Consider the following 23,988-nt stretch of genomic DNA (forward strand, 5'->3'; position numbering starts at 1 on the left):
TACGAGTCATCATGGAGGGGAGTTATTAGAAAAAAACAGGTTGGATGAAAGAGGGAGGCCCCCTTCGTTGGAGCGCAGGAGCATTGCCCCACTTAAAAGCCCCCCCTAAAGTCCCAGAGATGAAAAATAAAATGGTAATTTATTACCATTTTATTTTTCAAGCCCCGACCCGAATAGTCATCAAGACGGGGCGGGCTGCTGCTGAGTGACAGCAGCAGGGAGGCGTGTGGGCTGGTTGGGCACGGTTTAAAGCGCACATGTCTTTTTGGCCTACCATCTTGCGACAGCCAGCCACACATGCACACTTTAAACATCTCTAACCCAGCTGTCTTAAGACAGATGGGTTAGAGCAACCCAAAGCCTCCAGAGCACTGTGGAGTACTGAGTGAGGCCGCTCCCACCAATCCTAGCGCTGCTCTCATGCTGGTGAGAGCAGCGCCAGGATTGGCCAAGGGAGTTGCTGAATTCAGTTCCAGCGAAAAAAAGAGGTTCAGACCAGAGGACGTTGTGTTTGTGCAAGGTAAGTGTTTTTGTATATATATATGAGCAACCGCTCCTCCCACCCAGTAGATGACAGCTACCACTGTTGGGTGAAGTAAAGAACGAGCTGGGTGGGGGGTAGGAGAACAACACAGAGTGCTGATGGGTTGTGAAGGGAAAGCAGCATAAAAGGGAGGAGAAGGGAGCAAACCATAAATGCACTCCAATAGAGTGCTGAAAGCAACAGAAAATAAATTAGTTCTCTGAATGTAAGCAGTGGAAGGATGCACTAATCCAATCTAAAAAATAGTAAACTATAGTCCGGGTAGGGGCAAGAAGAGGGAGGAAAGCAATAGAGTAAGAGGCAAATAAGATTGAGAAGAAAGCCAACCAACGATAAGCAGCTGGATGACCCACTGCCCACTGTATAGGTATTGTCCACCAACAGGTCTTTCCACCAACAGGTCTTTCAACAGACAGCTAAGGCTGTCTGTAGGTGTTCCTAATGAAATGAAATGGAGCAATCCAGATAAGAAAAAAAGCCACAATCAGAAGGATATAAATATTAATAGCACAATGGAGGAGAGCCAGAATAAACAGCATGCCAGTGACGATAGTAGCATTAACAGATGGATGAAGTGTATAAATTAAGCATCGAAGATTGGATATACAGCATTCATGCTAATGATGAAATGGCAAACTAAAGAACTAGAAGCAGCAAATGGTAAAACATTTCAATCTTCAAGCAAAGTCTGGCACGTTCCTGAAAACTTGGTCATGTGGGCTTATGACTATATATAAAACACTCAAAATCACCTGGATCCAAACAACTATAGATGTATCTTGCCTAGAGAATTCACTTAGAAAGAGCCAGACACGGGTGAGTGAGAGTGTAAAGGGTGAAATGAGAGGATAAAGTGGAGGTCTCACTCTACTGAGTGGGGAAGGGGAAGGGGCAGCGGTCAAAATGTGGTGTCATCGGCTGGCACGTTTACTTTTTGCTACAGAAAATGACCTACTATCCTATTGGAAAAGAAACATTTGCTTTTCATTGGCCCCAAATTATTCTTTTTTTGCAGCACCCTTATAACTAACCAGGGCTGCCAGACAGGTTAATCATATTACTGTTAAACATACTCTGCTCCTATTAGAGTGTTTTAAAGTCTTGCAACAAAACATGTTCGGGTCTATGCAAAAGTACTTATAACAAGCATTTGCAATGCAATAGGTCTCGCATTAGGAAAGTTTGAGCTATTGGTATTGGAAATGACACATTTTTTATTTATGTAATGGTTTTGAAATTAGCTAAATTAATCGGTTTGTCATTTACAATGCAAATAGTTATAACTTTCACAAATGTGACACCTATAGCATTTGTAATGCAATATGTGTTGCATTTACGTGACTTAGATGTATTGATATTACAAATAACATTGGCTTTTCATTTTTTTTAATAATTAATACTTAATTATAGTTAATTAATTTATAATGGCAATAGCTTAAACTTTTGTAAATAACTTTTGTGAAGATTATTTTCACTGTATTTTATTGTGACGAAAATCCAAGAACAGAAGTGAAATACTAACATATTTTTGTGGCATTTGTAATAAAGCTTGAAATATTGATAGAACATATTTGAACCAGTTGTTGTTGAATGGTTGCACAGATTGATGCTGTGGTGACTGTTAAAAATGCAGCCCTGGGCAAAGACCATAATTTCTTTCTCTATACTGGACGGTCTCTATAAAACAACTATAAAATCAGTGTCTGATGTTTGCAGAGTCCACTGAAAATAGAAGCTGTCCCCATAATGAAAACCCTTCAATGGCTCCCAGTGAAGACCACAAGCAACTGTGCTTTGCATGACTGAACGATGCTATGCTGCTCTCACCCACCTTCTTGATGTGGCTTCTTAGTATAGTCTTCTGATACATTCCCAATCAAGATGGCTTTTCAGACTGCATTTTCCTCAACTGGCACGGGAATGGCTGTTTCTCAGGAAAGGACCTACATGACATGCCCATCATATCTCAAGAGCACCTCCCCCAATCCCAGCCAACAATCTGAAGGGTGGAAAATGTCCTCGTCACCAACCCATATTGCCAGAAGCCCTAAATAGTCCTTCCACCAATGTGAGACCAACTTTTGTGAGTTGCGAAAGTTGGTTTACACCAATAAAGAATGGTATCTGCTTGCATTAGTCAAATGTTAATGCTTAAAATGCTTTGGGAATAATGTAATCTACCTCTAGACAGAACTGTACTAGCCCTAGAGGGCAGGCAGTCTAAGGTGCTCACAAATGTGACATTCTAGCGAAAGAAAGAAAGAAAGAAAGAAAGAAAGAAAGAAAGAAAGAAAGAAAGAAAGAAAGAAAGAAAGAAAGAAAGAAAGAAAAAGTTAGTTTAATCCCCGTTTTAATCTTTCAGCATTTGATAGTGGCTATTACATGTTAACAATAGATATATAAATAAGGACCCTTAGGTATGAAGTTTCTCAGTTCCCAACTCTCAATTCTTTCATGGTGGCCTCACATGGAGCTATTACGATGTTTTCCCGTGATATTTATCTAACAGAAAACACACATCATATGTTTCGGAGCCTGAGCCTCTCTTTCTTTGGTCAGAAGTAAGGCAAGAACCAGGGCTAAATACCTCGAACTGTTTATTTAAATATAACCTTTCAACAAAACCAATGACTCCTACTAAGTGGAACAGGGAACACAGATTTGTTTAGTTATTGTACACAAGTGGTTCCGAGAATCAACAATCCCAAATTTAGATCCATTCCTGGTGCATGTCCAGGGCTAAAGCCAACCATGCCCTCAGCAGAAACACCACTGTGGCTGACGCATTAATTATATTAAATTAAATAAAGGTGCGATAGAAAAAAATGAATGCCGCCCGATTAATTTATTATTGCTCACGAATATAACAACACCATACAGGGCTAAGGAGCCATGTGGATTCCGCAATTCCGAGGGAGCAAGCCAAGGCTTCCCAAACACCAGTGACATGACCCCTTCATACCTCCTACCTCTTCTGCAAAGCTAAACACAGATAGATCATGAACGCGTCGCCCTCGGGAGAACAGTTAGCCCCCCCCCCCCACACCCCCCCACCCTGCCGTGCGAGCGCGTGGGGTTCTTCTCACATGCAGTTCCAGCATCACTAATAGTGCGCTTTTCATCGCAGTTCCCCAAATGCCTCGCACTGTATGGAAAAGGTTGTACTACCATGCTGATTACGGCTCAGGGCACAAGTTCTAAAACGAGACGCCAGCGGCCAGTCGCTCGCACATCTCCTGTTGTTGTAGTGATCGGAAGAGTGCCGCCACGCTGCCCGCGGCGACCCGGAAGCTCTTGGCCGGACGGCCAATCCGCTCGCGGCCGCCCGGAAGTCCCGCCTCCTGATGTCCGTGAGGCGGCCTGCCGGCGCATGGAGCGCCCTGCCGGTCCTGGGTAGCCCGGGTCCCCAGGAGGGGGCCGGGGAGAAGGAGGAGTGTGGCGCCTGTTGCGGGGCTCCTCTGACCTGAGGGAGCCCCGATTGAGAAGATGAGACGCGCCGTGAGGAGCCCCGCCGGAAGAGCGCAGTCGGTGAGTGGGGCCCAAGGCTGATGTGAAGTCTGTGCGTGCCTGAAGAGGGGAGAGGGGGGGTGCGCGCGCTTGTATGTGCCTGCGTGTGTTGTGCCTGTCTGCGTGTGTGTGCGCGCGTGTGCCTGTGCGTGCAGGGGATGGGGCCTGCCTGTGTGCGCGCCGTGTTTGCATGCAAGCCCTGCGGTCTGCTCAAGCGCGCTCGCTCCCGCGGTGAAATCCGACACTGAAAACGCTCGTAACACTTTGGTGTCCACTCTCCTAAATACGGATCACATTAGTTGTCGAGCTGACAGCATTCATGCTTCGCATGAATGCTAACGTCAGCTCGACCTAAAAAGAACCACATCCAATTGGACAACCATGGCACAATGCTATTCACCATGGAGAAGACACTTGGGGGCTTATGCTTTCTCTTGGAGGATCCAAATCTAGGATTGGTAGATCACACTTTTATTTTGATGTAACATCAAGATGGAAGCGTTCTATATTCGAACTCCTCTTGGCTGAACAACAGGCCCAATTAGTGCACAAAGCTGTAGTACATTTTAGTACAAGTCTTTTGCTCTAAACATAAAAACCCTATTCATTGTACTCTGAAATGACTGCCTGCGATCGTTCTTGGGAACCTCAAGTTGGCTGCAAGTGACCCTAAATTAGGACTGACGGGGTTTTGGTCAACTGCTTATGCAGTCCACCGCAAACCACATTTTCAAATATCATTGTGTTGTGCAGCTGCTAAGACCCAAGGCACTATACCCAGCACTCAATAGACTGCAGCCTAGTTCATTCCTTGCACATACAGGTGATGGAAGACTGAAATAATACACGACAAATCTCTCATGTGAGTGTGCACATCTAATGTATACGATTTCATGCGAAAAGTACTCTACTGCATCTGAAAATTATGTTTTTGTGATTGCATCATAGATACCATTGAATGTTCTGCGAACTTCACCCCTTATAAATTTTAACAGCGTTTGCCCTGGTAATGAAAAGAATGTAGCTTGTTTTAAAAAGTCCACCTCATAAACAGCCCAGGCAATGACTACACAAATAGTTGTTCCATAAGATCTCTGCGCAATTACGCTCCCGCCCTCTGAAAAATAATCACTGCTTTTTGTGAAACGTAGAATTTGCCAGACAACTTTATATTTTGATTTCTATATTACAGTTCTTAGGAAAAAACGACTGCGGATGAGGATACGAACATTAAAACAAGGTAAATATTGCACAACTACCAAGGTTTATTTTATCAACAGGCATTTTTGCGCACAGTACATCTAAGCCACGTCATGGAAGTACGGGTAAATATAGACACTCCTAGTACTAAAGGCGTTTCTCTTCAACAAAGTTGCTCGTGACATGTTTATTATAGGTCAAAAGATAAGACAGCCATTAATGGAATGAATTTAAGAATATTCTAGCTGGTGTTCTAACAACTTTAGCTTCGATACAGGCACATTACAGAAATACGCATACTTTAATGCCTTCTGCGACACCATCCCGGAATACACTGCACCACAACCCATCAACATCAACCACTACATCTTACTCGGAGACCTCAGTTTTTACCTCGACGACGCCAACACAGCCAACTGCCTTGAAAGCATGAAGATCATCGGCCTCACACAACTAGTCACCAACCCCACACACAATGCTAGAAACACATTTGACCCTATTTCCAGAGTCAGCGACAGAGTCAAGTACAGCCATGTCACTGTGTTCACCTGGTTGGACCACGCAATTGTCCAGCTAATCATCACAACAGCCCCCAGCACCACCACTAAGTCACCTAGCACCTCATACCTCAGCTGGAAGAAAGTACCCGAAAGCCAATGGACCGACACCCTCAACACCTACCACAAGGACACCACAACTAACTTTGAACAGGCTGTCAAGAACTTCACCACCTGGATCATCGACTGCGCGGACAGTCTCGCCCCAATCAAACCCACCAAACTCAAGAAATCCAAAAACGCCAGTTGATAAACCTCAGAACGGAAAACCTCGAAACGCAACAGCAAGAATCTAGACTGGAAATGGCGCACCAGCAAGGACCCTACAGACGGCATCACCTTCAAGACATCACTCAACCACTACCACCAACTCCGGAAAGAGATGAAAAAGAACGTCCTAGTTGACAGCATCGAAGCCAACTTTAACCACAGCGAAAGACTCTTCAGCATAGCCAAGGAGCTACCCAACCCCTCTGCAACTGAAAACTTCACCCCTTCCCCAGTACTCTGCAACATCCTGGCGGACTGCTTCCATGACCAGATCACCACCATCTATTAACACTTGGAACCCTAACCTGCCACATCTGACACCCTCAGCCTCCTTGCTCTCACAGACCCAAACTCCAAACACCAGATCACTGTCTTGGACTGGTTCACCACCCATGGCACCACAGACTTCATGCACTTTGTCCACTCAGGAGCACCCACTGACCCCTGTCCCCACTACGTGTTCAACCTCGGAAACAGGACTATCAGCAATGAGCTCACCTCCATCTTCAATACATCCATCACATTGGCCACCTTCTCAAAAGAATACTGACGCAAAGTCAAGTTGCTCCTCAAGAAGCCATCCGCCGACCCAGACGAGATCAAGAACTATCTCTGTGCTACCCTTTCTCGCCAAAGTCCACGAAAAGGCCAGCAACCGCCAACTGACGAAATAAAAGTAAAACTATGACCTTCTGGACCTATCCCAATCGGATTCCATGGGAACCACAGCACCGAAACCACCCTAATCACAGTCACCCTCCTAGACTGGGGAGAGATAACCACCCATATCCTGCTCGACTTCTTAGAAACATTCGACACTGTGTCCCACCATACCCTGATCAAGAGGCTTCATCAGATATGAATCCAAGAGGACCACCTCAAATGAATCTCTTCCTTCCTCAGCCGGAAGAACCCAGAGAATCGCCTACCACCATTCACCACGGAAGCCAAAGACATCATCTGCGGTGTCCCTCAGGACTCATCCCTCAGACCCACTTGGTTCGCTGCCTACATGACCTCCCTGGCCAACATAGTCAGAACCCATGGACTGAACATCATAACCTACGTTGACGACATCCACCACGAGGGCCAACATCCGCCTGTGCATGACCAGCATCGCCGACCGGATGCAAAACAACTGCCTCAAACTAAACACAAACAAAACAGAAACACTGATCTCCGGGAACAACATCTACCCGTGGAACAACTCCTGGTGGAACGACTCCTGGTGGTCTTTTGAACTAGGACCCCCACCCACTCCTACAGACCACACCCCGAACCTTTGCATCATCCTGGACAGCAGAATTACCATGAAAAAGCAGATCAACGCAGTTCTCCTCTGCCTGCATCCTCACCCTTTGCATGCTCCGAAAGATCTTCAAATAGCTCCCGGTCAGCACCAGATGGACCATCACTCAAGCCCTCGTCACAGGACCTTTGGACTACGGCAACGCACTCAACACAGGAATCAACACCAACCTCCTAAAAAAACTGCAGACCATGCAGAACTCGGTGGCCAGACTCATCCTCGACCTCCACCTCCACAAAAAGACCCGCATCACTCCACTGGCTCCCCATCCACAAGAGATGTCGATTCAAGATGCTGATGCACGCCAACAAAGCCCTTCACAATCAAGTACCGGCATACAGCAACCACTGCCTGATCTTCCACCAACCTTCCAGACACCTGCGCTCCACCTCCCTCTCCCTAGCTCACACTCCTGTATCCGCCTAAGCAACAGTGAAGGACGCTCCTTTTCCCATCACGCGTAAAATCCTGGAACAGCCTCCCCTCCACCTTCGGACCTCACATACTATTCAGAAAGGGATTCAAGACCTGTTTGTTCAACTAATTCCACCCGAGCAGATGGCTCTAAGCTCCTTAATACCCTCATGGGTGAATAGCAGCGCCCTACAAATCATATATGATTTAATGAAAAGTACTTAAGAAATGCCATTACTCATCTCAGCATTTTCTGAAAAACATACAATCAAGTTAATTCAAATATGTACAACTTTGCACACTACTTTGTATAAACTCACCCTCTTACAATCGCCAAGTATCGCTTAGTGCAACCAGTCACGTGAAAAGAAGCACCCTGTAATCAAAGTGGAAGATAAAGGTTGGAAGTAGCCACTGGAGAACAGTGAAACAGAGTCCAATAGAGGAAGGAGGATCCACTTCATGAAATAAGAAACGACAAGCCAGATAAGCCCAGTAGTTTTTAATACATTGAACAGCTTTTTTGCGTTCAGTCTGAAAAGGTTATGCAATGTTGTTTGAGTCAGTTAGGTCTGTAGTTGTATAGTCACTCATAGGTAGACTGAAAGCAGGACAACAATTAACATTACTTGCAATCTGAAGGTCCCTTTAATCATTCTCAAAGCAGGAAGCCAAGCAATAATTATGGGTTGACTCAAGTCTACTAAACTAAGGAATCAGCTACCAAAATATCATCATTATTATTATTATTATGCGTTCTTATATAGCGCTCGATTACCCGTAGGCATCTCGGCGCTTGCCTTGGGAACCCGTCCTGGTTTTTTTTCCCTGTGAGATACCCATACTGGGCATCCCCAAGGTGAAAGCCAGGCATCCCGCCGCGGGGGGGCCAAAGTGGAGAATAAACAAGCTAATGCCCAGAGCTGCAGAGTGTGAACCTGTGACTCGAGTAGGCACCGAAACGAGAATTATCGAGTCCGTGGATATTTGGGCTCAAGACCCTGCCGCGTCGGGAATTGAACCCTGGTCCCGGGTCTGACCTCTGCTTCAGGGTCTGCCGCCTCTAACCAGTGAGCCACACTTCTCCACAATAAATTCTGGATATTGCCCAGCAGCCTAGACTTCCCTGATCTCAGCCATCATCACAACAAGCCTTACCTAGACCTCCCATTCTTAGGTGTTGCCTAGACTAAATAGGAAACATTGCATCATTAGATGAACGGTTTAAGCGAAGGCAGTCTGAAGTTGCCTAAGCTTTGTTCTGGTCAGTCCAGGCACTGGGTCCCTACAGCACACGACCAACAAAATGAACATGGGGGCAGGCATAGAGGCAATGAGATATCTTGCCATGTCTTTTCTGGCCCGGCATGAAAGGCTCCAATGAGTGGGGACTCTGTGATTTGGCAAGTGGCGATGCTTTTTTGTGTTCGGCACCTATGGATCTGGGGAAAGGATTCACCTCCTACCCCCAAAGCAGTGTGCAGTAATCCTCCTACTCCCACCTACTTTATGTCCACAGAGGCTGGTGACTCTGCTAGTGAAGTGCTAGGAGTGCAGGTCCAGCATCAGAAAGAAAGGATCAGAATCTGTGCAGGAGCAGTGGGCCTATGTAAGTGGGCACTGAGCACTTGTGAATCAGGATAGAGGCCCTCCCCTTGTGAACAGCTGCTGGGCACTGGACTGCACCTCTCGCACCCAGCTTCATCTTGAACAGAAGTGCTGCTGCTGGTGCTCCTGCTTGCTTGAGGTTGTCTGAGGGGCTGGTGACTGAATCCAAAGTCTGGTGGTGAGGCAGAGATAGGGCAGCGACCTGTTAATCACTGGGCCATTGCAAGTTGGTAAGGACTCCGAACATCCAAGAGCCAACGGTCCTTGGGTCAGGTTGCCAAAAAGACATGATCCGATATTAAATACCATAAAGGCTTTAAGAAGCACCCTGGATCAAAGTTCAAACCAGGATGACAAGAAGACTGGGCAACAACAAGTTATTGCTATTTAGCCTAGAACCCGCCATTGCAAAACTCTGAAATAACAAGTGAGTGCAGTATCTCGAATACCAAACAGAGGGTACTCGGATTCATACCAGACCAAAAAAAATAACCACAAGTGTGGATGGCCATTCTGAACATTCTTAGGCTCTCCGACTCAAATGTTTTCTTGAGGACTACTTGTCTTCATTTGCAAGACGAAGGGGGCCTGTCTAATTTCTCCATGCTAGAGCTTACAGAGCGTGAACTGATGCCAAAGCCACCACTGGAAAGCTCTTCGCAGCCTGACTGTAGTCAGGCTGCTTAATTACAGAGACCACAAGCATATCTTTTCGAGAGTCGACAAAGGAGATGCAGTACACTTTGAGAATGTGCAAACCATGATAATCCCCGCCTATACACCAGCAGTCCAATGCCAGCAACGCTTATTTACTGTAATGAAAAGGAGATCAGAACTTACAAATAAAATATACAGTATTATTTCGTGCCAATTTGAAACAAAGTGGATTGTGGTATCATGGTAAACCAAGAAGCATTCCATCGGACAGAACACCTTGCTCGATGGGAACACCCCAGACAGTGACAGCCCTCTGAGGCAATAGTTAGGGAGGCCACTAAAAAATGTATTGGGATCCTGATCGTCAGTAGTGATTCAGACTGAACTTCAGAAAAATCAATGGGTGTTTGGGGGTTTCTGCTTTTGATGTGATTACCACTCTACCCGATTCTCCCACTGACAGGAGATGAGGTTGCACCATGTGAAGGACCCAAAGGCACTTATATGCAGGTCATGTTCTCTGGTATTAAGTAATGGTCACAAAGGCAGAGATACCGGAGGGCTGGTGTGCACATTCGGGAAGCCTCAATTCTTTGTATATCTGGCACAGTCTGCCAGTGCTTTAGTAGCGAGGGTTGTACACTGTATGGCGTTCACATCCTTCATTCAAACACTCTTTGCTACAATGGCACTCTGAATATATGAGTGGAACAGTGGTTCTGCCTGGGTTATTTGCGAAGCATTTATGTCATCAATGGCACAAATTAATTGTAACTGAAGATGAATCGAAATAGAGAAGACAAATCAAGGCAATAGTGACAATAAATGTATTCTTATACTAAAAATTGGCTTACAATGAAGTGCAGTGGGTCTCAAGCATATCAAATGAGCAAAATAGGTGAGCAGTGTGTATACTGCACGAGACAAAATTGTAAATGGGTGCCAACAATTCATACCTACATATTACAGGGATGTTTTCTATGAAGTCCCAGAAATGCATCAGAGAAGGCAAAAGGCAGGCTATTTGGGGTAGCTGTAGAGGTTTTGACGCGGTGAGTCATTTAGATCAATGTCTGACAATTATGCAGTAGAAACCCTATATTCACTTTTAGTCACTGACAATTTTTGCTACTGTCTTGAATAATTGTTTCTGGAAATCAGTGGGCTTACACTCAATTTACATACCTCGCAAATAAACCACCTGCTTCCCTCAAAACCATTCCTTACATAAAGAGAATACCCACTGCCTCTGCTGTGCCTGCAAATGCACTGGGAGCATTGAAGGGAAGTGACTCTCTCAACCAGCAGTTCCACTGAATTCATATGCCCATCACCACCCTAACCGGAGATTTGCCCGGCCTGTCTGTCCCCTCGCTCCCCAGTCATGGAAGTCACTCCAGGCTGTCTCTTCCTCCCACATTGCACCCTTGATTGCCTCCTTTTCTGGCCCCATGGAACCCGCTTCCCTAACCCAGGAAGTCCATGACACTCATGTCTCGCCCCTGCTCCCAGAAGTACCTCATCCACCTAAGGGTTCTCCTTACCCACTTGACGGCCGGAGCACATTCAATTTCACCTCCTCCCTTCTTCCAAGCACTCCTATTTATCCCCATCCCCATGCACTAGCACCCACACTAACCTCAGGACACCTAAATGGGGAAGCAGTAGTCCTAAACAAGGTTAATTTATGACACATTGTGAACACCTGTAGCATGATGGTGACCAAACTTATCATGCTGTCCATTGCTTTGTATGGGTAATTGAGTCATTGTGTGCAGTGTATGATAGTCCCAAGAAAAAATTGACATTTGTTTGAAAACATCAAAATTTAAGAATGAGCAAAAGAGAGGATCCAGCAAAAGTTACCTACTAGTGTACATGTTTAGCTAACACTCTCTCCACAACATAGGGCAGATGCTATGACTATCTTTTATATATTTCCCACCCTTTCTCCATCTCTTTGTGCATTGTGCTCAGTCCCTCCAGACTAGCATCAGTTGTAAGTATATTCTTAAGTACGTAAAAGTGACCCAATGTGGATAACTTTCCTACATCATCTTTATTAATCTCAAATGCACACTGATATTCTCCTGTCCATTCATACTTTTCTCATTGTTTTCATCATTCCAAAAGTGGGACCTTATTAGGCCTTTTGTCTTCAAGAAGCTCCCATACAATCAATAATACACAGCTACTGCGGAGGTTTGACCGTGTTACCACAGAAAGCACAGGACACCATGGAGAATACGAATTAAAGTAGTTGATAACCCTGAATTCCGTACAAAATCAGGAAACAAGTCTTGAACTTTGTTGATTGGGGTGACCAGTCGACCTGGATAGGAATGCTGTGGCTAACCGCCTTCTGAAATCTTCACATCCTAGCTGACCGAGTTAAAGATGACAATGTATGGATTGACAGGAACTCTTTTCTGCCAGTCATATTCATAAGGTTTGGTTAACTCTTCAGGCACTCCGAAATGTGTTCTTCCTTTCATTCCACATGACAAGAACCCCCTGTAATATTTAATAATCTTTATTGGGAAGCCGATTGCCTGAAGTGGGGGGAGGACTACCACTCCCAGCTGCAGTGCGTCGCTGCTGCAACATCATTCCAGCGCCTTGAGGTGCAGAAAAGGAGCCGGGCTTCCAGCAGCGTGGGAAGCCATTTGCCTGATACCGGAGGAGGTCGGGGGAGGACTACGACTCCCAGCTGCACAGCGGCAGAGCGCGTTGATGTGCCTGGGCCAAGGGCTGGCCCGTCTGCGCAGTCAGCGTCCGACAGAGGCTGAGCTGGGCCACCCCTCTTTGGTGTAAAAGTCATCATGGGTAAGAGCAAACTCCAGTGTAGCACTGATTTGGATAAGGTCAAGGCAAAAGTACCACGTAATTCTGCTTCCATTATATCTTACTTGACAACAGCTGTTGGGGCCCTAACAACCGTGATTTACAATGAGGAGCAGTTGGGCCTGTGGATTGAGGCAACATCTATCAATACTCCCCCTACTGTAGTCCCACATCATGTTACTTTAGTCGTAGGCACTGATATTGATACAGACATGGAGGAGGGTGACCTTATCCAGGCCCAGGCCGAGCAAAGCTAGATGATTCTACCACACGATCGAAGGGGGGGAAAAGTTGAAAGGAATACATCACCAGTCCCAAACATGGCACCCAACAAAACAAGATGAAAAGAGGCTCGAAGCTGGGTACTATTACAACTGAACTTCCAATTCAGGAGGTGGGAGAAAGAACCTTGACCACGGAGGATCTGGAGCTCTCTCACCTGAATACAATAGTGGCAATTTTCTATTTAGCCGCGCATTGACACACTCCTTGGAACACTTAAGGAGGATCTAATCACCTGTGTTAGGAATGGGCTAGAAGGCATGATGGAGAAGCTGTCTAGAATAGAGTCTCAATTGGGTAAACTGGCAGACTACAGCACCAGGGGTAGGATGAATGATAAAAATATCACATCTAATGTGCCTAATAGCGCCCAAAACATCCAACATACACAAAAGGCGGTGTCCACGGGGAGGAGCATTAAAATATCCTACATCCAGGGCCACTAAAACCTAACAAGGATACTCTAGGGAGCAGTACTAAAACCCGTCAGGAGGTTAGCAGTTATTGTTATTGTAAATTGGGATTTCTAGAGCGCATTATTACCGACAGGTCTCTAAGCGCTGCAAAAGAGAGCTCAACCTGGGCAGTGGCATCCATTGGGGCCCCCTCCGGCTGGTGTAAACCGCATACATGATAGCGGTTAGCAAATCGCCCACACTACTGTCTGCTTTGGTAGAGGTACTAATAGGGGTGCCCCCTCTCAAAGATAACATTACTGAAACAACAGATGAGCTGATCCGCAAGTTAAATTCTGGTGTGAAAAACTGTCTGATTGGAGGTTTGGAGCGTCCTCACACATCATAATGACTAGGCGGGTATGATGGGTGAGATGCTGCCCCAAACTAGTAGAGGGTGCCTGCATTGTTATTACCTTTGATCAGATTGATGTAGCCGACTGGCTATTTTGTGAGAATTGTAACCATGGCCTGGGTGGGATTAAAGCACTCCCTCTAGGTTATTTTTATCCACCAGTTTAGGATGGGCAGGCCAAAGACTCCAAAGCTTTGTCGCGACAATACCCAGGGGTAGGTAGTAATAGGCCTGGTGCTTGACCCAAGAATAATGATGGTTTTCCCTCTTGCTGAGCACCACTTACCCTCCCACAGGTCATCCAAACTCAGTTGAAATAAGATAAAGGGCAGAAGAAAATAGGCTCGAATTAGCAAACAGATTTGCCCCTTTGAGTCTGTTAAATAGTAATGACTGACTAACCAATTGTCCCACTATGCATGGACAGGAGACAGTTAACTTTTGTATTGATACTTTATGTCTTACACTGGTGGAGGAGGTCAGAACAATTTAACACTCCAAGGTACTTAGCTGGAATATAGCAGGGTTAAAAAAAAGTTGACTATGCTAAAAGGCATACTTTGTTAAGAGAATATGATGTGGTTGGGCTTCAAGAGACCTGGGAAGAAACTGAGAATACTTTTTGGTTGGATGGTTATACAACTTACTTCGAGCCCGCACAGCCTTCCGTAGCTGGTAGGCCAAAGGGCAGTTTAATAACCTTAATTTCCTTTAATGTTCTGGGTAACCATTGCAAATTGGACTCTGGGTCTGTAAATTGTCTAGTAGTTCAGATCACGCCTATTAATGCACCCAAAGTACTTGTAGTTAATTTTTATAAGAATTATTGCGAACAAACATTTATGTTGCTTAAATGTTTTTTGGAGTCATGGAAGAAAAAGCAAATTACACCTTATTTGGTTATTATTTTAGGAGATTTTAATATATAAATTTATGCTCAAAAAACTGCCATATCACAGATAGACTTGGCCCTGTTAGTCATTCAGGGACACATTTTGAACACACACAATAAGGTGGGTTTTTAGAGGATTTGAGAAAAAAGAGAGAGGGACCCATTTGAACCACAGGGGTAGGGTACTTAAAGACCAATGTCAGAAAAAGCTCCCCTTGGAAACTGATATCATAGCTAAATCGTACAACCTCACTTAGCGACCTTCCAGGCACATATGACTCACTCACAAATACTCATACTGTGAACCAGAAAAAAAATCAGTGCAAAATAAATTAGAAAAAGGTTGCTTACAATTTATTAGAAATGTTATACCAATAGCCACTATGCAATTTAAAAAGACATTGTACAATATAGCAAAACAACTTAAAAACAATTTTTAATACATCTGTAAAAAAGTGGGACAGAAAAACACAGCAAGAAAAATGATTTCAAATCAGGGAACACCACGGTAATTAGACCTGTAGATAGACAATTTATATGCACAAAGCTTTAGGCGAGACAAATTCTTGCCAGATAATCAAAAAGCAATTGTTTGCATGTGTCCTATATCCGTAATGATTCCCAAGAGTTAGAGCATCAACGCGTTTTGGTGGGTCCAATCGGGATAACTGCCCACCTTCATCAGGAAATAACAATATCTTCCCACTTCCTATAACAAATTCTAATAAAAATATATTAAAAACAACATACGTGTTAGGATTTGGACTGACTTGGTTAAATGGTTCACATTAATAAAAACACAGAGCAAGCTCCCATCTCTTATACTAAACACCACACCATTAGCTATCATTTGTCACTCTACTCAAGCAACCAGTCACACCACTGTTTAAACTAAGCCAGATATTAAATTTTTTGGAACTGGCCTCCTCTTATAAAGGTAATACCAAGGTACTAGTATTTTCTTTAATATACACTTAGTACCAGACAACCCCTGCTCTAAATTGTACACGGGGTTTGAATGCTAATCTTGTCCAGGTGACTTGAACAATTAAGCACAATGCAACAAGAAGGGTAAAATTACCTCATACATGTATGTGTAATCCATCTGATATTCTTAAATTAAAAACGATTTCATATAAAAAAAGGTGACCTGCCGCCGCTCACGGCTGAAACAGAAAAGAACAGAAGTAAATAGTCAGTATCCCTAAGAAGGTTTTAAGAGGATACCTTAGTGGAATTTGGCCTATCATACCCCAATACCATGTGCGACGAGGCTGATATCCCATCCTTTAAGGGAAGGGGCACGACTTCTACAATCAATATTTTTATTAATGCAGTGTGGTTACCCCTGGTACTAGTCTACGCTGCTAAATAGTCACACTTAAATGATCATAATCCCATACAACTTATATTAGCAGGAGGGAATCAGGGTCACTCCCAAAATAAATAGGTGCGTTTCTGCCCCCAATCTAAAGGTAAAGGACCAAGGCCGTAGACTTAAATGGTGTAAGGTAGTTCCAGATCACTTTTTAAACAATTTAGTGGATACGGTTAGAACAGAGTTTGATCTCTGTTTAGATGGCACGAAAAGGGATGCTGAAATTCTTACAGCTTACGATTAGATCTGTAAACGGGTGGCCAGAGCTCTCACATATCCGAATAGGGAATTCTTTAATAGAGGAGAGAGGTGGTTTGATCACAATTGTACAGTTGCCCACCAAAAGTTGTGGGTCGTGCTAATGCAAAAACCTCAAGATAACATTTTAATAGCTCTCCTTAGGAAAAATGAAGCTTGGAACGATCTACTGTCCGTAGACGTTATTAAGAATAGCGCCAAGTTTTGGGAAATAGTCAATAAACAATTTTTTTCTGACATAAAGGGCAGCTCACTGGACTGTAACATCCCTGAGGAGCAGTAGTTCAGCCACTTTAAATATCTATATGGCGACCATGAGGTCAGGGACCATCAGGTTCACCGTTTACGGTTGAGCCTTATACTTTGGCCTTCACCAAAAAGGAAAAAGTTGTGGCTGTTATACAAATGACAAGTAATAAGACTCCTGGGTCGGATGGCGTTCCGGCAGACCATTTTAAATCAAATGTGACATTATGGTGAAAATTACTAGCTCATGTTTTTACCATGGCCTGTAAATATGGCCTGCCAAGATCATGCCAACTATTCTTCCAGTTTTAAAAAAAGGGCAGAGAGGAGACCCACAATGCTGCAGGCCAATATCACTGATAGACTCAGCAGTTAAAGTGTAAGGAAGAGTGATCCTTAGTAAACTCACAGATTGGCTTAACAAGTGCAATATACTACCAAATCAGGAAAGGGAGGGGTACCATGGACAAATGCCTTAACCATCATCTGCAGGCCAAGAAAGGGACACTATACCTGGCGTTTATGGATCTGTCCTTGGCCTTTGACCGGGTAAACAGATGCAAATTATGGGCATTATTATTAAAATGGGCATGGAGAAGAACATTGTAAATTTCCTGGATGATCTGCATAGGGACCTAACAGCCACAGTGAGATTTGACCAAAGGGTCAACTACAAACAGAGAATACGCATTATAAGAGGATTTAGACAGGGATGCATTTTAGCTCCCCTATTGTTTACCCTATATATTACCAACATGGATCAAGTTCTAGGTGGAGCTAGCAAGGACATTTCGCGTGTGGGGGAATGGCTGATACCAGCTCTCCTATATGCAGGTGATGATGCCTTATTGGACCGAACAGCGGTTGGCCTACAGTGTCTAAAGTACCTTTGCTGATTTTATGAGATCGTTGGATTTAAACGTAAACTTTTCTAAATCTCACACAATGATCATGGTTCCTAGACCTAGAAGACCCAAAACACACTATTGTGCAGGAAAGTGGAGGAGTGTGGCTCAATGGTTAGAGCGGCAGACCCTGATGCAGAGTTCTGGCCAGGGACCAGGGTTCGATTCCCGCCTCGGCGGGGTCTCGGGCTCAATTTCCTCTTCCCTGTTAATTCTCGCCTTGGTGCCTATTCTAATCACGGGCCCCACGCTGCAACTCTGGGCAATAGCTTGCTTAGCCTCCACACCGGCCCCAACAGCGCTAAGGATGCCTGGCTTCACCCTGGGGGTGCCCAGGAGTGGACACTTCACAGGGAAAGCCAGGAGGGGTTCCACAGCGGTATGAGTATCAGCGCCAGGAAGCCGAATAGGCGACACCGCAAGGTGACCGTCTGGTGACAGTGTGCTCTATAAGTACCATGACATTTACATTTACATTTACAAACAAAATAGTTAGGGTAACTACATTTTCGTATTTAGGTGTTCTGTTTGACGATAGGGGCATGTGGGTGCCACAAAGGAAAGCCACAAGAAATGCCATGGCCAGATCTACAGTAGCAGTTCTCGATTTTGTATGCAAGTTAGGGGCAAAGCCAGTACAAGCAATGTTAAATATATAGGAGCAAAATGCATTGCTATTTCAAATTATGGCTCTGAAATTTGGGGATATAAAGAAGTTAAGGATATTCAAATAGTGAAAAATAAATTAGGAAACTTGCTATCAGAGCCACAAACAATACCTTCCTATATTATCCACCAAGAAACTAGTATAGGCTTTGTGTCAGATTTGATCGGAATGGCACCTTTACGTAAATGGATAGCGACTTGGACATATCCTGAACTAGAAATTAACCGTGAGATCATGAGTGATTGCCTAGCATTAGATAGAGCAAGTAGTATCCCCTGGCCGAGTTATGTGAAAAGGATAGCAAAGCAATTAGGACGCCCCGAGAGGTTTAATTCTCCAGATAAACTATTGAAGGAAAATCTGTAGTGGGCTTAGAAATCCTATTTATACCTGGTGCAAACAGAGAGAGGCTAGAGAGTTGATAGCTAGAGAGTTGATAAAACCAACCGTACAAGCCCATCAACTATTAAAAAATAACTGCGCAACAGAACCCTATTTAGATGTAGTAACTAACCCCCACCATCGTTTCCTTTAAGTAAGATTTAGATTTAATCAGTTGCACATTCTACTTGCGGAATCACAGGGGTGGAGAAAGGTGGGTCACATGGGTCCCTGCACATGTGATAACTTTTCCACCCAGGATACTTTACACGTAGGCTTGTTCTGCGAGCATTTTTTGCATATTCGAAAATGTTTTATATAACAAATTTGAAAGGGCAAAGGCTTTCTGCAGGCAAGGCCAGATCATATATCTTTGCAGATGCTAAATAATGTCTGGGAAACTTTTAGCACTGCTAGTTTTTAGGGCTCGGGGCGGAGCTCCGAGATCCTAATGTTAAAGAAAAAAAAAAAAAGTTTCATTAGGGCTCGGGGAAAGACACATTCCTTAGTTTTTTCTTATCTGAATGTTGATTGGTCGTCGCGGTGCTGTTTTTGTAGTAGTCTTGATGCCATAGGGCATTAGGCGGCCATGTTGGCATTTTCTCGGCGGTTTCGCGCACGGCCGTCCATAAATATCAATTAGGAGCTGTCAGGGTGGCCGTGTAATGCGTTCCAGATGGTGTGCGCGCGTTCACCATAGAGCAGTGAGTTTGTCGGGCGCGCGTCCTCCTCACGTGCACACAGGCATAGGGAATCAGTGGCCTGCATATTGTGTTCGGACACGCGCAGAAGAATACATAAATCCTCAATTACCAGCTGTCCGAGGTGCCGGTAAGTGAAGGCAGATGGTGCTGGGAGCATGTGCACTGCTGTGTTTTTTTTCCCTTCAGCTCTGTGTGCGCGCATAAACAGCCGCCCGAGCAGGAGCCCTTAGACTTTTTTTAATGACAAACTCTTTCTCCCATGCTGGAAACATCACATTTTCAAATCAAACGAGCACGCTTACGTCCGTCATCAGTACAGCACAAACCCATGCGGACCTGCGTCTAGGCGCTGTAAGTAATGTGTATCTCACACCCGTGTTTGTGAGCCTCCCGCGCCCCTGGCTGCCTTTCACACGCACTGTTACACGCTCGTATTCTCACGCCAGGGTTACCCTGTGTGGTAAAATCACACACAGGGCTCGTTTGTTGGCACCTTGCACCAGTTTCCCGTGTTAAACTCCTCACGAGACCAATAACGCTCACTCTAGTTTTCTTATTCACCAGCAATTAGATGGCGTTGAAAAGGAACACAAATTGAGTGCTGTGTATTTGTGTGCAATCAGTGCCTTGAAATTAGTTTACTCAGTCGTGACGCTTTGTGTGTCAGTAAACAGGGCTGTTTCTGGGCATTTGTGCCTCTGCCTAAGGAGCACTGCACACACACGGTCCGTACCACGCATTACATACAAAATGCTTCATGTGTTTAAGTCTCCCACATACTTGAGTTTGTTGTGCTTGTGTTGTGAGCATAGCATGCACTGCTCTTTTGCGACCTCGTGCGGTGTACTCGCTTGGAAATGTTTCTCTCGGTTTACAAGTATCTCCCTCGGGCTCTCGTGCTGTGTTCATGGCAAACACACTTCTGAGCACCACCCACACACACAGCCACCTCGTTCTGTATATCGAACTATGCTCATCATTGTGCATTTTCCGCTCCACACCGGGCGCGTGTACCTGTATCACACACGCGCGCGCGCGCATCCTAGCATCTGGCATGCTGCAAGCTTTTCACATTTGTAAGGTTCATGCACCTTGCGTGCGTCTCGTTTTGCACCTCACTACGAGACTTTTTCTTTACAGGCGTCTCATAACTGCGTTTTTCATGCTTGTGTGCATATTAATGTACTCTGTTTGCAACAATGTGATAACATCGCCTCGTGGCGCTTTTAAGTTGAGGCAATGCCTAAGCAACATTTTGTGGACATCAAACAATTCAAAATGTCCTTCTGCACGACCTGTCGAGTCGAGTTTGTGTTCCACAGTATAGGCAGCGGCGCGAGGAACGCTTATCCCGTTCCCATCTGAATACTCGATACGATTTATTAAAACACAAACTACATAAAGGCACGTTAGATACAATGAGTACTTTTGACTTGGTGACCGTCTTCACACCTATACGAGGGCATTATGGGGCGATAATGTGCTGCTACCTATTATGTGTTATCTATTTTATGGACACGTATTGCTTGCAAACGATTAGTGTTTCAGAAGTCTGAGTGAATCTGCTCTGTGCTTCTTGCTTGCTATTCATTTCCAGCGCCTTTTTGATACTTACATACCTAAAGTTTCATTGAAGCTGTATACCGTTCAACCCATATTTACGAAGAAGCAAAGGAAAACCATAAAAATGAGTTGTTTCCAAGTGTAGCTGTTAGGTTAGTCCAAACGAGGCAGCAGAAAATGTCAATAAAGTGGTGTACAGCGTGCGTGACCTTGGAATATGAGTCACCGACTCGTACATGGCACTAGTGGTAAACATGGAGCAGTGCAGGCATCCATCTAGTGCCTCGAGGTGGGCAAATGGCACCAGTGAACACTAGGTGTCCGACGAACATGATCGATTTTAAGCGTCTGCGATTATATTTGGATTTTTTAGAAAAAACTAGTCACATCCCAGCAAGGCTTCAGGGTACCAGGGAATGGCGGAGGCATTAATTTATAAAATCGACTGTTCTCAGATGACAAGGGCCCTACTCAGGGCTGCTTCCTAGAGAATTACAAGAGACAGGGGGGCGACAGAGAGCAAATGAGAAATGGAGTGACATGTCTGTTAAGTGTGAGGTAGAAAACTCGAAGAGACAAAATATACATTATGGACCCTGACAGCGAAACGCCACCTGCCACATTTCCCTTATGTCAAATTATTTTTAGTATAGTGTTTCCTAATCACATAGCGCTAACTACCACACTTCTGCTGTCTAAATACCAGAAGTGACCAATACACAATCAATTGTACTCAATGTACCCAACTTGGGAGGATGTGTGCCTTGTCAGAATTCATATTCATGACCTCCATAACACCACCTTTGTCAGTGGCGAGTGTTCAGATCAGTCAGTGAGCAATGGGTTAGAATTTATTTTAGTCCAGAATAGCACAGGGTCTATCTAGTAAAAAAGTTCCCAGAAGTCTCACCATAGAGCAGTGCGTTTGTCAGGCGCGCGTCCTCCTCACGTGCACACAGGCATAGCGAATCAGTGGCCTGCATATTGTGTTCGGACACGCGCAGAAGAATACATAAATCCTCAATTACCAGCTGTCCGAGGTGCCGGTAATTGAAGGCAGATGGTGCTGGGAGCATGTGCACTGCTGTGTTTTTTTTCCCTTCAACCCTCTGTGCGCGCATGAACAGCCGCCCGAGCAGGAGCCCTTAGACTTTTTTTTAATGACAAACTCTTTCTCCCATGCTGGAAACATCACATTTTCAAATCAAACGAGCACGCAGTGAGTAGAGTAGTGAGTGCAGAGTAGTGAGTGCAGAGTAGTGAGTGCAGAGTAGTGAGTGCAGAGTAGTGAGTGCAGAGTAGTGAGTGCAGAGTAGTGAGTGCAGAGTAGTGAGTGCAGAGTAGTGAGTGCAGAGTAGTGAGTGCAGAGTAGTGAGTAGTGAGTGCAGAGTAGTGAGTAGTGAGTGCAGAGTAGTGAGTAGTGAGTGCAGAGTAGTGAGTAGTGAGTGCAGAGTGAGTGCAGAGTAGTGAGTGCAGAGTAGTGAGTGCAGAGTAGTGAGTGCAGAGTAGTGAGTGCAGAGTAGTGAGTGCAGAGTAGTGAGTGCAGAGTAGTGAGTGCAGAGTAGTGAGTGCAGAGTAGTGAGTGCAGAGTAGTGAGTGCAGAGTAGTGAGTGCAGAGTAGTGAGTGCAGAGTAGTGAGTAGAGTAGTGAGTAGAGTAGTGAGTAGAGTAGTGAGTAGAGTAGTGAGTAGAGTAGTGAGTAGAGTAGTGAGTAGAGTAGTGAGTAAAGTAGTGAGTAGAGTAGTGAGTAGAGTAGTGAGTAGAGTAGTGAGTAGAGTAGTGAGTAGAGTAGTGAGTAGAGTAGTGAGTAGAGTAGTGAGTAGAGTAGTGAGTAGAGTAGTGAGTAGTGAGTAGAGTAGTGAGTAGAGTAGTTAGTAGTGAGTGCAGAGTAGTGAGTGCAGAGTAGTGAGTGCAGAGTAGTGAGTGCAAATTAGTGAGTGCAGAGATGTGAGTGCAGAGTAGTGAGTAGAGTAGTGAGTAGAGTAGTGAGTAGAAAGTAGTGAGTAGAGTAGTGAGTAGAGTAGTGAGTAGAGTAGTGAGTAGAGTAGTGAGTAGAGTAGTGAGTGGAGACTAGTGAGTAGAGTAGTGAGCAGGGTAGTGAGCAGGGTAGTGAGCAGAGTAGTGAGCAGAGTAGTGAGTGCAGAGTAGTGAGTAGTGAGTCGAGTAGTGAGGAGTGAGTAGAGTAGTCAGTAGAGTAGTGAGTAGCGAGTAGAGTAGTGAGTAGTGAGTAGAGTAGTGAGTAGAGTAGTGAGTAGAGTAGTGAGTAGAGTAGTGAGTAGAGTAGTGAGTAGAGTAGTGAGTAGAGTAGTAGAGTAGTGAGTGGAGTAGTGAGTAGAGTAGTGAGTAGAATAGTGAGTAGAATAGTGAGTAGAGTAGTGAGTGCAGAGTAGTGAGTAGAGTAGTGAGTGCAGAGTAGTGAGTGCAGAGTAGTGAGTGCAGAGTAGTGAGTGCAGAGTAGTGAGTGCAGAGTAGTGAGTGCAGAGTAGTGAGTGCAGAGTAGTGAGTGCAGAGTAGTGAGTGCAGAGTAGTGAGTGCAGAGTAGTGAGTGCAGAGTAGTGAGTGCAGAGTAGTGAGTGCAGAGTAGTGAGTGCAGAGTAGTGAGTAGAGTAGTGAGTAGAGTAGTGAGTAGAGTAGTGAGTGCAGAGTAGTGAGTAGAGTAGTGAGTAGTGAGTGCAGAGTAGTGAGTGCAGAGTAGTGAGTAGAGTAGAGTAGGACATCACAGGCAGCAGCTGTGCAAGCTTCTTACACTCACAAGGAGACCACAGGCAGCTGAGGTGCAAGCTTCTCCCACTCACAAGAAGGACATCACAAGCAGCAGCGGTGCAAGCTTCTCACACTCACAAGAACGACATCACAGGCAGCAGCAGTGCAAGCTTCTTACACTCACAAGGAGACCACAGGCAGCAGAGGTGCAAGCTTCTCACACTCGCAAGAAGGACATCACAAGCAGCAGTGGTGCAAGCTTCCCTTACACACTCACAGCAGGTACTGTG

General features: G+C 44.9%; 1 protein-coding gene across 3 annotated transcripts in view; it reads right to left on the bottom strand.

The window, feature by feature from the left end:
• Positions 1-23,988, bottom strand: part of RALB (RAS like proto-oncogene B) — a 344,523-nt gene that overhangs the window by 289,391 nt on the left and 31,144 nt on the right. The window lies entirely within an intron of this gene.

Source organism: Lissotriton helveticus, chromosome 3_1 (genome assembly GCF_964261635.1).
Source record: "Lissotriton helveticus chromosome 3_1, aLisHel1.1, whole genome shotgun sequence".
NCBI lineage: Eukaryota > Metazoa > Chordata > Amphibia > Caudata > Salamandridae > Lissotriton > Lissotriton helveticus.